The sequence below is a fragment of the Alnus glutinosa genome, chromosome 4, assembly GCF_958979055.1.
Source record: "Alnus glutinosa chromosome 4, dhAlnGlut1.1, whole genome shotgun sequence".
Classification (NCBI taxonomy): Eukaryota; Viridiplantae; Streptophyta; class Magnoliopsida; order Fagales; family Betulaceae; genus Alnus; species Alnus glutinosa.
This window is the reverse complement of record NC_084889.1, coordinates 34,046,009-34,062,065: the sequence shown is the minus strand read 5'-3', so window position 1 is coordinate 34,062,065 and position 16,057 is coordinate 34,046,009. Positions and strand designations below refer to the sequence as shown.

The 16,057-nt window shown below is 31.2% G+C and overlaps 2 long non-coding RNA genes across 4 annotated transcripts in view; one reads left to right on the top strand and one right to left on the bottom strand.

Annotated features, from left to right (window-relative positions):
* The window catches only part of LOC133867252 (uncharacterized), a 73,127-nt gene that overhangs the window by 15,985 nt on the left and 41,085 nt on the right, over positions 1–16,057 (bottom strand). The gene's annotated exons all lie outside the window — the stretch shown is intronic.
* LOC133867251 (uncharacterized) overlaps positions 14,799–16,057 on the top strand; it is a 90,460-nt gene continuing 89,201 nt past the window's right edge. For 2 of the 3 annotated variants that reach the window (XR_009900013.1, XR_009900014.1), the window contains exons 1-2: positions 14,799–14,863; positions 14,938–15,123. This is a non-coding gene — a long non-coding RNA (uncharacterized LOC133867251). The remainder of the gene's footprint in view (positions 14,864–14,937; positions 15,124–16,057) is intronic. The other variant, XR_009900015.1, reaches the window with a different exon arrangement.

Sequence of the window (16,057 nt, the reverse complement as noted above, 5' to 3'; positions counted from 1 at the left end):
AAAATCGTTCTTTTTTAATTTGTTTTTTAAAAAATAATTTTTCATTTTTTCATTTTTTATTTTTGTCTTATTCAAACAAATTTAGGGTCAATTTTGTCCTTTTGTTGGTCTTAGGGAGAACATTGACATTTTTTGGTAGTTTGAGGGGGGACATTAACACAATTGGTAGTTTGAAGGGTATATTGACAATTGAGTACTGAGTAGTAATTTGATGAGGATATATGTACTTTTCCAAAAAGATTTATGTCACACTAATTAATAAAAGAAATCTCAAAAATAATATACCGAGTAACTTATAATCTCATGATCATATACCACCCCATTTTTTTTCATTTCATTGTCTTTCCTTTGTTTTTTTTTTTTTAATATTTTTCTTTTATTTAAAGTTAAGTTTGTTGTATTGTCCACACAATAGTCGATATATATCTTTATTACACCTACTATATGTTTGGACTCATTCAATGATCTATGTATTTAACAATGAAAATTAAGCTCTAATAGCCAAAAGCTTGTGCATGCGGACATAAACTATATATCATACAATTGAAGGGAGGAAGATGTTTCAACATCTTCAGTAATGAAGACTTGCAAATGTTATGGACTTTTGTTGTATGGTCCACACAATAGTCTATATCATTTACAATATGAAATGTACTCCCTGAGTAAACACAAGAGCCCATAGCATTTATTGTCCATCATCGTCAAATGCCTCTTGCACGTGATGCACACGTAGTGGCATTGTCAATTTTATTTTAAAAAAAAGAAAAGTATATATGTATTTACTCTCTCACACACACAGATATATATATATATATATATCACAAACTAATGGGATGGAATGAAGCTACAGGAAGATAACTGTAATTTATCGAGCTGAGCTCGAAGATTGCGTTCCTTTTCATGCCACAAGTCACGACTGTTGCATTTAATGATATATAGATAAAGAACAATGTCTACCACAAGCGCAACTCATCACAATCACCACAGAAATTAAAAACAGTGACGATTCTTTTAAAGAAAACGATGAAGTTAAATATGACATCCAAAAAGAAAGAGTTTGAGAAATTTTTATGGAATGAGACAAAAAGAAAAAGTCATGTTTTTGTGCTATCTACGTAGATGTTTCCAAGTACCTTTCTTAGGATAAGCCTCGCGTGACATATCGTAAAGAAAATTCGAGGATGAGTTTTTTCAAGTGGGGGTGTCTAATGTAGGACAAAATTTACCCATATTTTCAGTGAAAACGAAAAATAGGAAAAATGTCAAAAATAATATTGGAGTAGCGTCGTTTAAATAGAATTTTACCTGTTCTCAGACAATGAATGTACAAAACGCAAAACTTGATCGTCAACCCGAGATTTTAGTTTTATTTTTTCTTCTTGTTTAATTACAATTAAGACTTTATTTCATTTTCTTACTAGGACTAGATTTTTATTTTTTTTTTCATTTTTCCATATAAATTATTTCAATTTTATATCACATCAATCATATTTTACAATCACTAAAAAAAAAATATTCTCCAATATGAGGGAAAGGAATATTTAATGCTTTTGATGACATGAAAACAGGGGAAGGAAAAGTCTACAACTAGCATATATGTTCATTTTCTGGGACATCAACCATTACGTTGTCTTTATCGATCTATCATTAAATCCAACGGTCATGCCATAATTGAAGTTGGTTGATTATGTTGATAATTACTTCATTAAACCAATCATTACCCCGTGTCTTTATAACCTTTTGGCCCATTTGGCAATCCCTCCCCTCCCCTCCACTCTCCTCCCCTTTTCTTTTTTTCACTTTTCCCAAAAACAAATTAACTTCAAAACATTCTAATTTTTTTTTTTCATTTTTTACATCACATCAACAATTTTTTATTACTATTTAAATAAATAAAAAAAATCCACTACAATACAAATTTTTTTTTTTTCACTTTTCCATATAAATTCTTCCTACTTTATATCACATTAATAACTTTTTACTATCACTTACAAAAAAAACAAATAATAATAATAATAAAAATAAATAAAATCCCCTCATACTTGAGGAGAAGGGGTTGTCAAACAAGGTCATAGGCCCCGTTTGAAATTCCCCTCCCCCTCCCCCCTCCTTATTTTCATTTCTCCAAAAAAATATCAACTTCAAAACATTTCTAACTTTATCACTTTTTATATCAAATCAACACTTTTTATTACTATTTAAATAAAAAAAACCACCGCAATACAAATTTTTTTCATTTTTTCATATAAATTATTTCAACTTTATATCACATCAATCATATTTTATAATGATTCCAAAAAAAAAATTTCTTCCCCAATATGAGGGGAATGAATATTTAATGCTTTTGATGACCTGAAAACAGGGGAAGAAAAAATCTACAAATAGCACATATGTTCAGTTTTTGGGACATCTTTATCGATCTATCATTAAACCCAAGAGTCATGTTAAATCCAACAGTCATGATCCATACCCGACCCTCTAGGATTCGTTAATCCCAAGTTCATATTATCTAATCCTGATCCTAATTTCAATCATAATCCCACTAAACAAACGGAATCTTAACCAAATATTAATACTTTAATCTATCCCATTATGTTAAGAGCCCACCTGGGCTTATAGTACATACTATAATAAGTCTACAACCCAAGTAAACAAAAGAGATAAAAGGTTGTGTGCTAAGTCTAAGGGGTTCGTTAGGTCACCTACCCAGACGAGTGATGTCCTCGAGGTTTTTTTTTAATAAGGAAATAACTTTCATTATAATTTGAGATTTAAAGGGCCAAAAGTCGTAATTGGGGTTACAAAGACTCTGAAAAATAAAGTACAGCACTAATTGTTGAAGTGGCCTCATTTGAAATTCTCCTCCTCCGTCCCTCCTCTTATTTTTACTTCTTCCAAAAAACATCAACTTCAAAATATTCTTAATTTTTTTATTTATTATATCACATTAACACTTTTTTATTACTATTTAAATAAATAAAAAATCACCACAATACAAAACTTTTTTATTTTTTCATATAAATTATTTTAACTTTATATTACATCAATTATATTTTACGATTACTCAAAAAAAAAATTCATTTCCCAATATAAGGTAAATGAATATTTAATGCTTTTGATGACCTGAAAACAGGGGAAGAAAAAGTCTACATCTAGCATATATGTTCATTTTCAGGGACACAACCCATTACGTTGTCTTTATGGACTATCATTAAATCCAACAGTCATGTCATAGTTAAAGTTGGTTGATTATGTTGATAATTACTTCATTAAACCAATCATTACCTCGTTTCTTTGTAACCTTTCGGCCCCATTTGACAATCCCTCCCTCCCCTTACCTCTCCTCCCCTTTTCTTTTTTTCCACTTTTTTCAAAAACAAATTAACTTCAAAACATTCTAACATTTTATTACTTTTTACATTACATCAATAATTTTTTGATTAATATTTAAATAAAAAAAAATCCACTACAATACAAATTGTTTCCACTTTTCCATTTAAATTTTTTCTGCTTATATCACATTAGTAACTTTTTACTATCACTTAAAAAAATAAAAAATAAAAAAAATCCCTTCATACTTGAAGCGAAGGGCTTGCCAAACAAGGCCTTCATTTCCCCATTACATGGCATCTAACTTCCCATTTAATGGATGTGATTGGTAAATAATTGTGTTGCGAAAATTTTGTTTGAATAGTAGTAAAAAGTGGTTGATGTAAAAAAAGTATTAAAAAGTTTGGATATGTTTTATAGAAAAGTGAAAAAAAAAAAAAAAAAAAATTTGTTTTGTAGTGAATTTTTTTATTTGAATAGTAATAAAAAATGATTGATGTGATATTAAAAGTGAAAAAAAAAATAAAATAAATAAAATAAAATAAAATAAAATTGTAGAATATTTTGAATTTGACTATTTTGGGGAAAAAAAAAAGGGTGGGAGATGAGAGATTGTCCAAACATGATCAATCTTCTGCAGTAGCATGACAAAGGACTATTGTCATGCTTCAAAGCATTCTTATTACGCCAAATGCGATACATAGTAGCCCCAAGAGCCAACCTGAACACATGGGCTTTAAAAGCCTTCTTTATTTCACGGTTGTTACTTTGTTGGGATCGGAGTTCATTTTAAGGGATAATATTGCCTTTGCAAGCAGCCTTGTGTGCAGTGGCGCAGCAGGATTATAGTTTGGGGTCAATATATATATATATATATATATATATATTGGTTTTGATATAAAAAAATAAATAAATGGTCTGCCACGTCTTGGTTTGCACAACAGTTTATCGGCTATCGCATCGTGCACCTCTCCCTCTCTGCATCATGACTTGCCCAGTGACCACCGCCAGCTATATTCGGATTAAATTTTCTTTTAAATTGGCATTTAATTTAGTTTATAAAAATGTCAGTAAAAAATATATGTTTAATTACAAATGAGCTTGAGGAACGTGTAGTGTTCACGTCATACTGAAAATTATACTTTTATTTTTTTAAGTTTTTAATATGAAAAGTCATTTAAAATACATAAAATCAGTTCATATAAAATAAATATAATAAACCAATGTGAAGAGTAACATTACTCATCATATTATCAATTCTAACTTAAATGCCCTAAATAAATTCAATATTAAATGCCCTTTCTATTCTCCACCCCAATCTTACTTGTATGGTTTCTATAACTAAAAAAATCAATCTTTATCACGCTAAATGTTGTACGTGGGACGTCACATGGGATTAGAAAAGAATCCTCTTCAATTAAAATGAAATAGAAATGAATAGTAAAGTGAAACCTTTCAAAATACAAAATAGATGGATGAAAAAAATACAAAATGACATTTGCCTTTTTCCTTTTTTTTTTTTTAAGGTATAAGATTATATTTAATGCTTTTGATGACCTGAAAATTAAATTCCTTTTTTGACAAGTCTACAACTAGCATATATGTTCATTTTCTGGGACACCAACCATTACCGACAATGATGTATCGTCTCCAGTTCAGTTGAACTAGAGAGAAGCCAGTCAATGCAAAAAAAAAAAAAAGGGGTAAATTTGTTTTTTTATACTTTTTTCAACAAATTTGCCTTTTCACTTAAACTAAATGGGTCATCACTAGTTTAATTGAACCAAAGAGGATCCAAATGCAACCACTACGTTGACTTTATCGATCTATTATTAAATTCAACAGTCATGTCATATATAAAGTTGGCTAATTATGTTGTTACTTACTTCAATAAACTTATCATGTCATTTGAGATAAAAACAAATTTAATGAAAAGCATAAACTTCAACTTCAAAACATTCTTAACTTTTTTATTTTTTATATCACATAAATATTTTTTTTATTGCTATTTAAATAAAAAAAAAAACCACAATAAATTTTTTTTTTACTTTTCTATATAAATTATTTCAACTTTATATCACATCAATCATATTTTACAATCACTCAAAAAAAAAAATTATTTCCCCAATACGAAGGGAAGGAATATTTAATGCTTTTGATGACCCAAAAACTGGGGAAGGAAAAGTCTACAACTAGCATGTATATTCATTTTCTGGGACACAACCCATTACGTTGTCTTTATCAATCTATCATTAAATCCAACAATCATGTCATAATTAAAGTTGGCTGATTAGGTTGATAATTACTTCATTAAACCAATCATTTACCCGTGTATTTGTAACCTTTCGGCCCATTTGGCAATCCCTCCCCTTTCCTTCCCTTTTTTTTTTTTTTTTTTTTTTTTTTCACTTTTCTTAAAAACAAAATAACTCCAAAACATTCTATAAATTCTTTCTCCTAAAATTTCACTTTTCTGGTTTAAATTTTTTCAACTTTTTCATATAAATTCTTTCTATTTTATATCACATTAATAACTTTTTATTATCACTTACCCAAAAAAATAAAAAATAAAAAAAATCCCCTCATACTTGAGGAGAAGGGGTTGCCAAACAAGGCCTTCATTTCCCCATTACATGGCATCTAATTTCCCATTTAATGGATGTATCTAGTAAATAGTTGTGTTATGAAATTTTTGTTTAAATAGTACTAAGAAGTGATTGATGTGATAAAAATATTAAAAAGTTTGGATATGTTTTATAGAAAAGTGAAAAAAAAAAAAAAAAAAAAAAGGGGTAATTACCTTTTCCCCCCATGAACTACCGGCCTGTGTCATTTTGCCCCCACGAACTACCACTTCGACCAAAAGAGAGCATCAAACTACCATTTTTACCCACTTTGCCTCCTTCTGTCAGTCTAATTCATGCAAAAACTTAAATGCCCTAATTCAACTTCAAAAATGACCTAAATACCCTCATCTTAAAAAAAAATGAAGGAAAAGGGGGTGGCAGTAGCCACCCCATGAGGTGGCCGGGTGGCTCGCGGCCCACCTCGGCCTAAGGGGTGGCCGCGCTGCCACCCTAGGTCTTTTCTAGGGTGGCCGCCCTACCACCCCAGAGTCCATGGGTGGCCCACGAGCCACCCCTAAAGGTGGCTCCGACCACCTCTGGGGTGGCTCGCGGCCACCTCGGAAGTTGGGTGGCTGCGCGGCCACCCCTTAGGGCGGGGTGGGCCGCAAGCCACCCCAGAGGTGGCCAGAGACACCTTTAGGGGTGGCTCACAGCCACACCGGAAGCTGGGTGGCCGCGCGGCCACCCCTTAGGCCGGGGTGGGCCGTGAGCCACCCTAGAGGTGGCCGGAGCCACCTCTGGGGGTGGCTCACAGGCCACCCCGCCACCTCAGGGGTGGCGTCCTTCAGATTTTTTTTTTTTTAAAAAAAAAAAATATTAATTTTAATATTTTTTATTAATTACTGTATGGGGCATTTTGGTCTTTAAATCAAAATAAATGGAAAAAAAATGGCATATTCCATCCAAATTAACGGGGATTCCTGACGGAATGGGGCAAAGTGTGTAAAAATGGTAGTTTGATGCTCTCTTTTGGTCGAAGTGGTAGTTCATGAGGGCAAAATGACACAGGCCGGTAGTTCATGGGGGAAAAGGTAATTACCCAAAAAAAAAAATTGTTTGTAGTGAGGTTTTTTATTTGAGTATTAATAAAAAAAAAATAATTGATGTGATATAAAAAGTGAAAAAATGTTAGAATGTTTTGAATTTGACTTTTTTGGGAGAAGTGAAAAAAAAAAAAAAAAAAAAAAAATCCCCTCATACTTGAGGAGAAGGGGTTGCCAAACAAGGCCTTCATTTTCCCATTACATGACATCTAACTTCCAATTTAATGGATGTGTCTATAAATAGTTGTGTTGTGAAATTTTTATTTGAATAGTAGTAAGAAGTGATTGATGTGATAAAAGTATTAAAAAGTTTGGATATGTGTTTATAGAAAGTGAAAAAAAAAAATTGTTTTTTGAATTTGACTTTTTTGGAAGGAGGAGGAGAAAAAGAAAAAAAGAAAAAAAGAAAAAAAGTGGGAGATGAGAGATAGTTGCCAAACATGCTCTATCTTCTGCGTTAGCGGCTCCCCAGACAAAGTATTATTGTCATGCTTTAAAGCATTCTATTAGAGTAATGATTCACTACCGCCTAAATATATAACTTTTCGCCACCTTACCTATGTGGCAAGATGGTCTCCCACCTTAATTTATTTTTAAAAAATAAAAAAAAAAACTCAAAAAGTAGTGGAGGACCACCTTGCCACATAGACAAAGTGGTGAAAAGTTATATATTTAGATGATATTAAATCATTACTCTTATTATTATGCCAAAGGCGATACATAGTAGCCCAAGAGCCAACATGAACACATGTGCTTTAAAAGCCTTTCTTTATTTCACGGTTGTTACTTTGTTGGGAGTTCCTTTTTAGTTTTTAGGGATAATATTGCCTTTGCAGGCAGCCTTCTGTGTAGGGGCGAAGCCAGGCCTACAGTTTGGGATCAATTTTTTTTTTTTTTTTTTGGGGTTTTTATAAATAAAAAAATAAAAAATAAATGGTTTGCCACGTCTTGTTTACACAACAGTTTATTTCATCGTGCACCTCTCCCTCTCTGCATCATGACTTGCTCAGTGACCACCACCAGCTATATTCGGATAAAATTTTATTTTAAATTGGCATTTAATTCAGTTTATAAAAATGTTAGTAAAAAATATATGTTTAATTAAAAATGAGCTTGAGGAATGTGTTATGTTCACGTCGTACACCAACAATACTTTTATTTTTTTAAGTGCCTATTATGAAGTCACTTAAAACACTGTCAGCTCATATAAAATAAGTGTAATAAACCAATATGAAAAGTAACATTACTCATCGTATTATCAGTTCTAACTTAAATGCCCTAAATTAATTAAATATTAAATGCCCTTTCTATTCTCTAGCCCCAATCTTACTTGTATGGTTTCTATAACTAAAACAAGCAATCTTTGTCACACTAAATGTTATACGTGGAACCACGTCACATGGGATTGGAAAAAGATACTTTTCAATTAAAATGAAATAGAAATAAGTGGATAAGTGGATTCCTTACAAAATACAAAATAGATGGATGAAAAAAATACAAAATGACATTTGCCTTCCAATTTTTTTAAGGAATAAGATTATGGCCCGTTTGAAATTCTCCTCCCTTTTTTTTCATTTCTCTAAAAAAAAACATCAACTTCAAAACATTCTTAACTTTTTCATTTTTTATATCACATTAATACTTTTTTATTACTATTTAAATAAATAAAAAAACCATCACAATACAAAATTTTTTCATTTTTTCATATAAATTATTTTAATTTTATATCACATCAAACATATTTTACGATCACAAAAAAAAAAAAAAAATTCCTTCCACAATAAGAGGGGAAGGAATATTTAATGCTTTTGATGACCTGCAAATAGAGGAAGGAAAAGTCTACTACTAGCATCTATGTTCATTTTTTGGGAACACCAACCATTACGTTGTCTTTATTGATCTATCATTAAATCCAACAGTCATGTTATAATTAAAGTTGGCTGATTATGTTGATAATTACTTCATTAAAACAATCATTAACCCGTGTCTTTGTAACCTTTTAGCCCCATTTGGCAATCCCTACCCTCCCCTCCCCTCCCCTCTCCTGCTCATTTTTTTTTTTTTTTTTTTTTCATTTTTTACATCACATCAACAATTTTGTTATTACTATTTAAATATAAAAAAAAAATTTACTACAATACAATTTTTTTCCACTTTTCATATAAATTCTTTCTATTTTATATCACATTAATAACTTTTTACTATCACTTAAAAAAAAAAAATCCCCTCATACTTGAGGAGAAGGGGTTGCCAAACAAGGCCTGCATTTCCCCATTACATGGCATCTAACTTCCCATTTAATGGATGTGTTTCATAAATAGTTGTGTTGTGAAATTTTTAATAAAATAGTAATAAATAGTGATTGATGTGATAAAAGTATTCAAAAGTTTGAATATATTTTATAGAAAAGTGAAAAAAAAAAAAAAAAAAAAAAAGGGTAGTAATAAAAAATGATAGATGTGATATAAAAAATGAAAAAAAATGTTAGAATGTTTTAAATTTGACTTTTTTGGGTGAAGTGAAAAAAAAAAAAAAAAAAAAAGGTGGGAGATGAGAGATAATTGCCAAACATGCTCAATCTTATGCAGTAGCCGCTCCTCAGACAAATGATTATTGTCATGCTTTAAAGCAGTCTTATTACGCCAAAGGCGATACATAGTAGCCTCAAGAGCCAACCTGAACACATGGGCTTTAAAAGCCTTCTTCACGGTTGTTACTTTGTTGGGAGTTCATTTTTAGGGATAATATTGCCTTTGCAAGCAGCCTTGTGTGCAGTGGCGCAGCAGAATTATAGTTTGATAAATAAAAAAATAAAAAATAAATGGTCTGCCTCTCTACCTCGTCTTGGTTTGCACAACAGTTTATCTCATCTTGTACCTCTCCCTCTCTACATCATGACTTGCTCAGTGACCACCGCCAGCTATATTCGGATAAAATTTTCTTTTAAATTTGCATTTAATTCAGTTTATAAAAACGTCAGTAAAAAAATATACGTTTAATTAAAAATGAGCTTGAGAAACGTGTTGTTCACGTCATACTGAAAATTGTATCAACACTTTTATTTTTTTTAAGTGTCTAATATGAAAAGTCACTTAAAACACGTTAAGTCAATTCATATAAAATAAATATAATGAACCAGTGTAAAGAGTAATATTACTCATCATATTATCAGTTCTAACTAAAATGTCCTAAATAAATTCAATATTAAATGCCCTTTCTATTCTCCGCCCCAATCTTACTTGTATGGTTTCTATAACTAAAAAAATCAATCTTTATCTCACTAAATGTTGTACGTGGGAACACGTCACATGGGATGGAAAAGAATCATCTTCAATTAAAATGAAATAGAAATGAGTGGATAAGTGGATTCCTTACAAAATACAAAATAGATGGATGAAAAAATACAAAATGACATTTGCCTTTTTCCATTTTTTTTTTTTTTAAGGAATAAGATTATATTTAATGCTTTTGATGACCTGAAAATTAAATTCCTTTTGACAAGTCTACAACTAGCATATATGTTCATTTTCTGGGACACCAACCATTTCTGACAAGGATGTATTCTCTCCAGTTCAGTTGAACTGAAGAGAAATTTGTCCTTTCAATTAAACTAATTAGCTCTTCTCCAGTTCAATTGAACTGGAGAGAAGCCGATCAATGCAAAAAAAAAAAAAAAGAAAAAAAAAAGGGGGGGGGGTTAATTTGTCTTTTTACATTTTTTTAACAAATTTGCCTTTTCACTTAAACTAAATGGCTCATCTCTAGCTCAATTGAACTGGAAATGATCCAAATGCAACCACTACGTTAACTTTATCGATCCATCATTAAATTCAACCATCATGTCATATATAAAGTTGGCTGATTATGTTGTTAATTACTTCATTAAACTAATCATGTCATTTGAGATAAAAACAAATTTAATGAAAAATATTAACTTCAACTTCAAAACATTCTTAACTTTTTCACTTTTTATATCACATCAACATTTTTTATTGCTATTAAATAAATAAATAAAAAACATCACAATACAAATTTTTTTCATTTTTCTATATAAATTATTTCAACTTTATATCAAATCAATTATATTTTACAACCATTTTTTTAAAAAAAAAAAAATCATTCCCCAATATGAGGGGAAGGAATATTTAGTGCTTTTGATTACCTGAAAACAAGGGAAGGAAAAGCCTATGTCTAGCATATATGTTCATTTTCTGAGACACAACCCATTACATTGTCTTTATCAATCTATCATTAAATCCAACAGTCATGTCATTATTAAAGCTGGCTGATTATGTTGATAATTACTTCATTAAACCAATCATTAACCCGTGTCTTTGTAACCTTTCGGCTCCATTTGGCAATCCCTTCCCTCCCCTCCTTTTTTTTTTTTTTTTTTTTTTTTTCACTTTTTACATCACATCAATAATTTTTTTATTACTATTTAAATAAAAAAAAAATTCACTTCAATACAAGTTTTTTCTACTTTTCCATATAAATTATTTATATTTTATATCACATTAATAACTTTTTACTATCACTTACCAAAAAAAAAAAAACCTCCCCTCATACTTGAGGAAAAGGGGTTGCCAAATAAGGCCTTCATTTCCCCATTACATGGCATCTAACTTCCCATTTAATGGATGTGTTTGGTAAATACTTGTGTTGCGAAATTTTTGTTTAAGTAGTAGTAATAAGTGATTGATGTGATAAAAGTATTAAAAAGTTTATATATGTTTTATAAAAAAGTGAAAAAAAAAAATTGGGGTAATTACTTTTTTCCTCCATTAACTACCCGCCATTGTCAACATGCCCCCATGAACTGACACATCAACCAAAAGAGAGCATCCAACTACCAACTTTACACACTTTGCCTCCTTCCGTTAGTTTAATTCGTAAAAAGACATAAATACCCTCAACTTTTTTAAACATATTAATTTTAATTTTTTTTTATTAATTACTGTTGGAGGGCATTTTGGTCTTTAAACCAAAATTAACGTCAAAAAATGGAATATTCCGTCCAAGTTAACGGAATTCCTTGACGGAAGGGGGTAAAGTGTGTAAAGTTGGTAGTTGGATGCTCTCTTTTGGTCGAGGTGTCAGTTCATGGGGGCATGTTGACAATGGCTGGTAGTTGATGGAAGGAAAAGGTAATTACCCCAAAAAAATTTGTTTTGTAGTGGGGTTTTTTTTTATTTGAGTAGTAATAAAAAATGATTGATGTGATATAAAAAGTGAAAAAATGTTAGAATGTTTTGAATTTGACTTTTTTGGGTGAAGAAAAAGAAAAGAAGTAAACTGGAGAGAAGCCAGTCAGTGAAAAAAGGGGGGGGGGGGGGGGGGGGGGAATTTGTCTTTTTACATTTTTTTTCGAACAAATTTGCCTTTTCACTTACACTAACTAACTCATCTCTAGTTCATTCGAACTGGAGCGAATCCAAATGCAACCACTACGTTGACTTTATCAATCTATCATTAAATTCAACAGTCATGTCATATATAAATTTAAAGTTGGCTGATTATGTTGTTAATTACCTCATTAAAATAATCATGTCATTTGAGATAAAAACAAATTAAATTATTTATTTAATGCTTAAAAATTTTGTTTTGGAGTTAATTATATTATTATTTAAAATAAATGTATATTTTCACTCTCTTACACATCTTTTGTTCATTTCGGTAAAAAAAAATGTGTAAATCCATCGTTGCACGTAGATTTTACATATTCAATAATAAATTTTATATATATATATATATATAAACAAAAAAATATGTAGCATGTAGCATAATGACACATTTCTTTATTTTTTTTAATAATTATATATTATTATTTATTATATGAGAATATAAGTTACGAATGCAAATTACGTATAAGATGGGGGATTTGAACTTCAAACTCATAGATTACATTCCGCATACTAAACATAATCTTAGTCCCTAATTTGGCAAATCCATGACTCGTGCATCATGGGCAAGAAGCATTTGACCATTATGCATAACAAATTATGGTCAATGAGTAGCTTTCATATTGTAAATCACAATCAATAATATTTTTCAAATCCATGGTGGTTACTTCAATTCCTTGATTGCCAAGAGCGTAAGCTTAGCAAGTTTCGCTGGAACAACTCCAATTGTATCCTGATTCATTGCGAAAGAGGATCGGTTATGAAATTAAGGACCTAAGTCTTTTGTTTTTCCTATTAATTTAATTCACATATCTAGTAATTAAGTGATTATGAAATTAGTTGGCGCAATGTGAATTTCAATATAATTGATTTCCATGCTGGATAAATTAAGGATTGAAATTTTTTAGTTTTGGTTGAATCAAGGAAATTGCTCCTATTCTCGGTAGGGCGGAGAATTGAGGATTTTATTAAAACTATCAACATTTTTTAATGTGAAATGTTTCATAATATTTAGAGAGAAAACAAGTTAATTGGCCTAAAAATGTTCACTACATGTAGTTTTTTTTTATTTTTTATTTTTTAAATCACTACATGTAGTTGCGCAAAGAGAGAATTGAAGCAGTCTTAAAACACTACTTGAGATTTTTGGCTTAAATGTTTGTAGTTAACTATATGATATGATTTCTCCCCTAGATAATGATGTTAGGTATGGGAATTCCCCCTTCCTCTGAACTAGGAATGCATATGTTGTTGTGGGATATGATTTTATTCCGTTGTAATCGGAGCAGATTCTTTGGGCCCATAAATGGGTTTTAAATTTATGGCTTAACTTTATGACTTCGGTGGGTTGGGCTGCCCTGTGAGCCCAATTCCCAACAATACCCAAAGTAGGACTCTAAAACCATTTTTGACACATTCACCAAATTAACACACTTCTTGAAACATAGGTATTAATTTTCACTCTGTTCGCAACAAGGTGGCTAGGAAGGATCTTGATGTTCGATTTATCTCCAATAATGATTTTCAGTTACATTACATCTTTAAGAGAGAGAGAGAGAGGGGAAAATATCTTTCAATGGATAAGTAGTGCAAAACATGCCCCCAAAATGTTTGTGTTTTTTGAAAGAGTAATAATGCTAGACGTTTAATCTTTTTATAATTTTTTTTACAATTTGTTGACACGTATTAAAATATGATTTAAATTAGATCAGTCACTAAAAAAAAATTAACACCTTCTGACCACGTACTGACACACATGTAAGCAAGTGGTAAGAGAATTGCAAAGGGGTTATAAGTGTAACATTTTTCTTTTAGTAGTATTTCACTAATTTAATTACCCCATAATTTTTGTTTGTCATACTTTGAATTTAATAGTTTATATATGTCACCATATGTGATTAGAGGGTAATTTTTTTTAGTGGGTGACGTAGTTTCAACACCTTTAGCAAAATGTAAAAAGAACTCTAAAGGGGTTGTTCTTCTAACATTACTCTTTTTGTTAATTCACATGCACGTTGATTTACAAGAAAAAATTACCTCTTAGATGGTTGAAAAAAAAATTCAGTAGGGTAACCAATCGGGTTGAATTGCAAGCCAAACATGAATTAAAAAAAAAAAATAAATAAATAAAAAATAATATTATGAAAGACTTGAAAAAAAATGTTACATCCGTTAAAACAATCTGGACTTATTACGTCGGTTATTACCGTCATCCAACCGAATAGGTCGTCATTTAAACTCATTTTGGTAGGTTTGTAGAATATGAAGTCGTCGTAACAACCTTAACGGTCGTCACTGCAATTACTAAAAAGAAATTGAAAAACGATTCTCTTCCTCGTTTTTCAATTCATTCGGGAACGCGACGATGCTCTTCCTTGTTTTCTATTCCGGAGTGCCTGCTTTTGGAGTGAGGGAGATTTAATTTCGCAGTTTTGTGCATCCATTGCCGACCAGTCCAAAGGTTTTATCTTTCGCTTCAGGATTTGGCTCCAAAGCTTTGTTCTTAGCTTTGACGCCTGTTTCTGAATATTTCAGTTTCAAGAACAACCACCTGCTTTGCTCTCTGTGGTTCAAGGACTGGGGATGGGCTTGTATGATCTGAGAAGCAAGAAAGGAGAGAAACAGAAGCTCACCTAGGAGACCCATGTTTCTAAGTCGTTGTATAAGCTCGGAGAGCAGACTAGGGAGGCTGCTAAGGGTTTTGAAGACTGGGTCAAACAGGTATATATACAATATATTTAATTTGTTTGAAAGATTTTCTTCTATAGTTTTGCTTTCTGGGTTTTGCTGAAAGTTATAATCTTTGTGATAACTTTCAGTTTAGGGAGTGGTTGGGTTGTGAATTTTGTTGTTGGGGTATTATAGTGTTCTTATTTTTCTGATACTGTGTTGAAATTGTGAGTAATGGATTTTACCAATACGGAAGCTTTTTGGTGATCTTCAAACCATTGAATTTTTTCCTGTATAAAATGTTAGCAGATCGAGAACGTTCTTGCCCTGCAATAATATGAATTATAGGTTTGGTTTTAGTTTTTTAATTTTGTATCAATTGTTTGGTTTATTTTCCTAGTTTGACAAGGGACTAAACCGTGAATTACCATTGGATATTGTAATCCTTGCTTATGCAAATCAAGCGGTTTATGGTTAATTAACTATACAAGTTTCACAAGGGCTCCTTGCTCATTCTGCTACCAGTCCGGAGATTGTTACATCATTAACAGAACAAACTTCTGGCTGTAAAATGAATTTACTTTCCTCTTATTCTGTTTCCTTGAAAAAGCTGGAGTTTTTAGAGTTGTTAGAGCTGCAATTTCATTTTTTAGCATTAAAGAAACTTTTAACATAGATGGCTTATCGTTTGCATTTTCCTGCACGCATAAAAGAGCTATTTGCATACAAGTAATTAATTTGCACGATGAAAGTGTATCATCCAGAGAAGAATCCATAAATTCCATGCCTTTGCCTTCTTTCCACAGCTCATATGCCTGAAATTATAGAATATTAAGCGTCAAATACTTGGAAAACAGAAATGTACATAGGTACTCAGCAAAAGAAAAGTAAGTGTAAGATTTTGATCCACGTACGGTTGTCTTAGCAATGTTTACTTAAGTTACTTACATATTCTAGGATGTTTAGGTTCTCATACAAACCATAA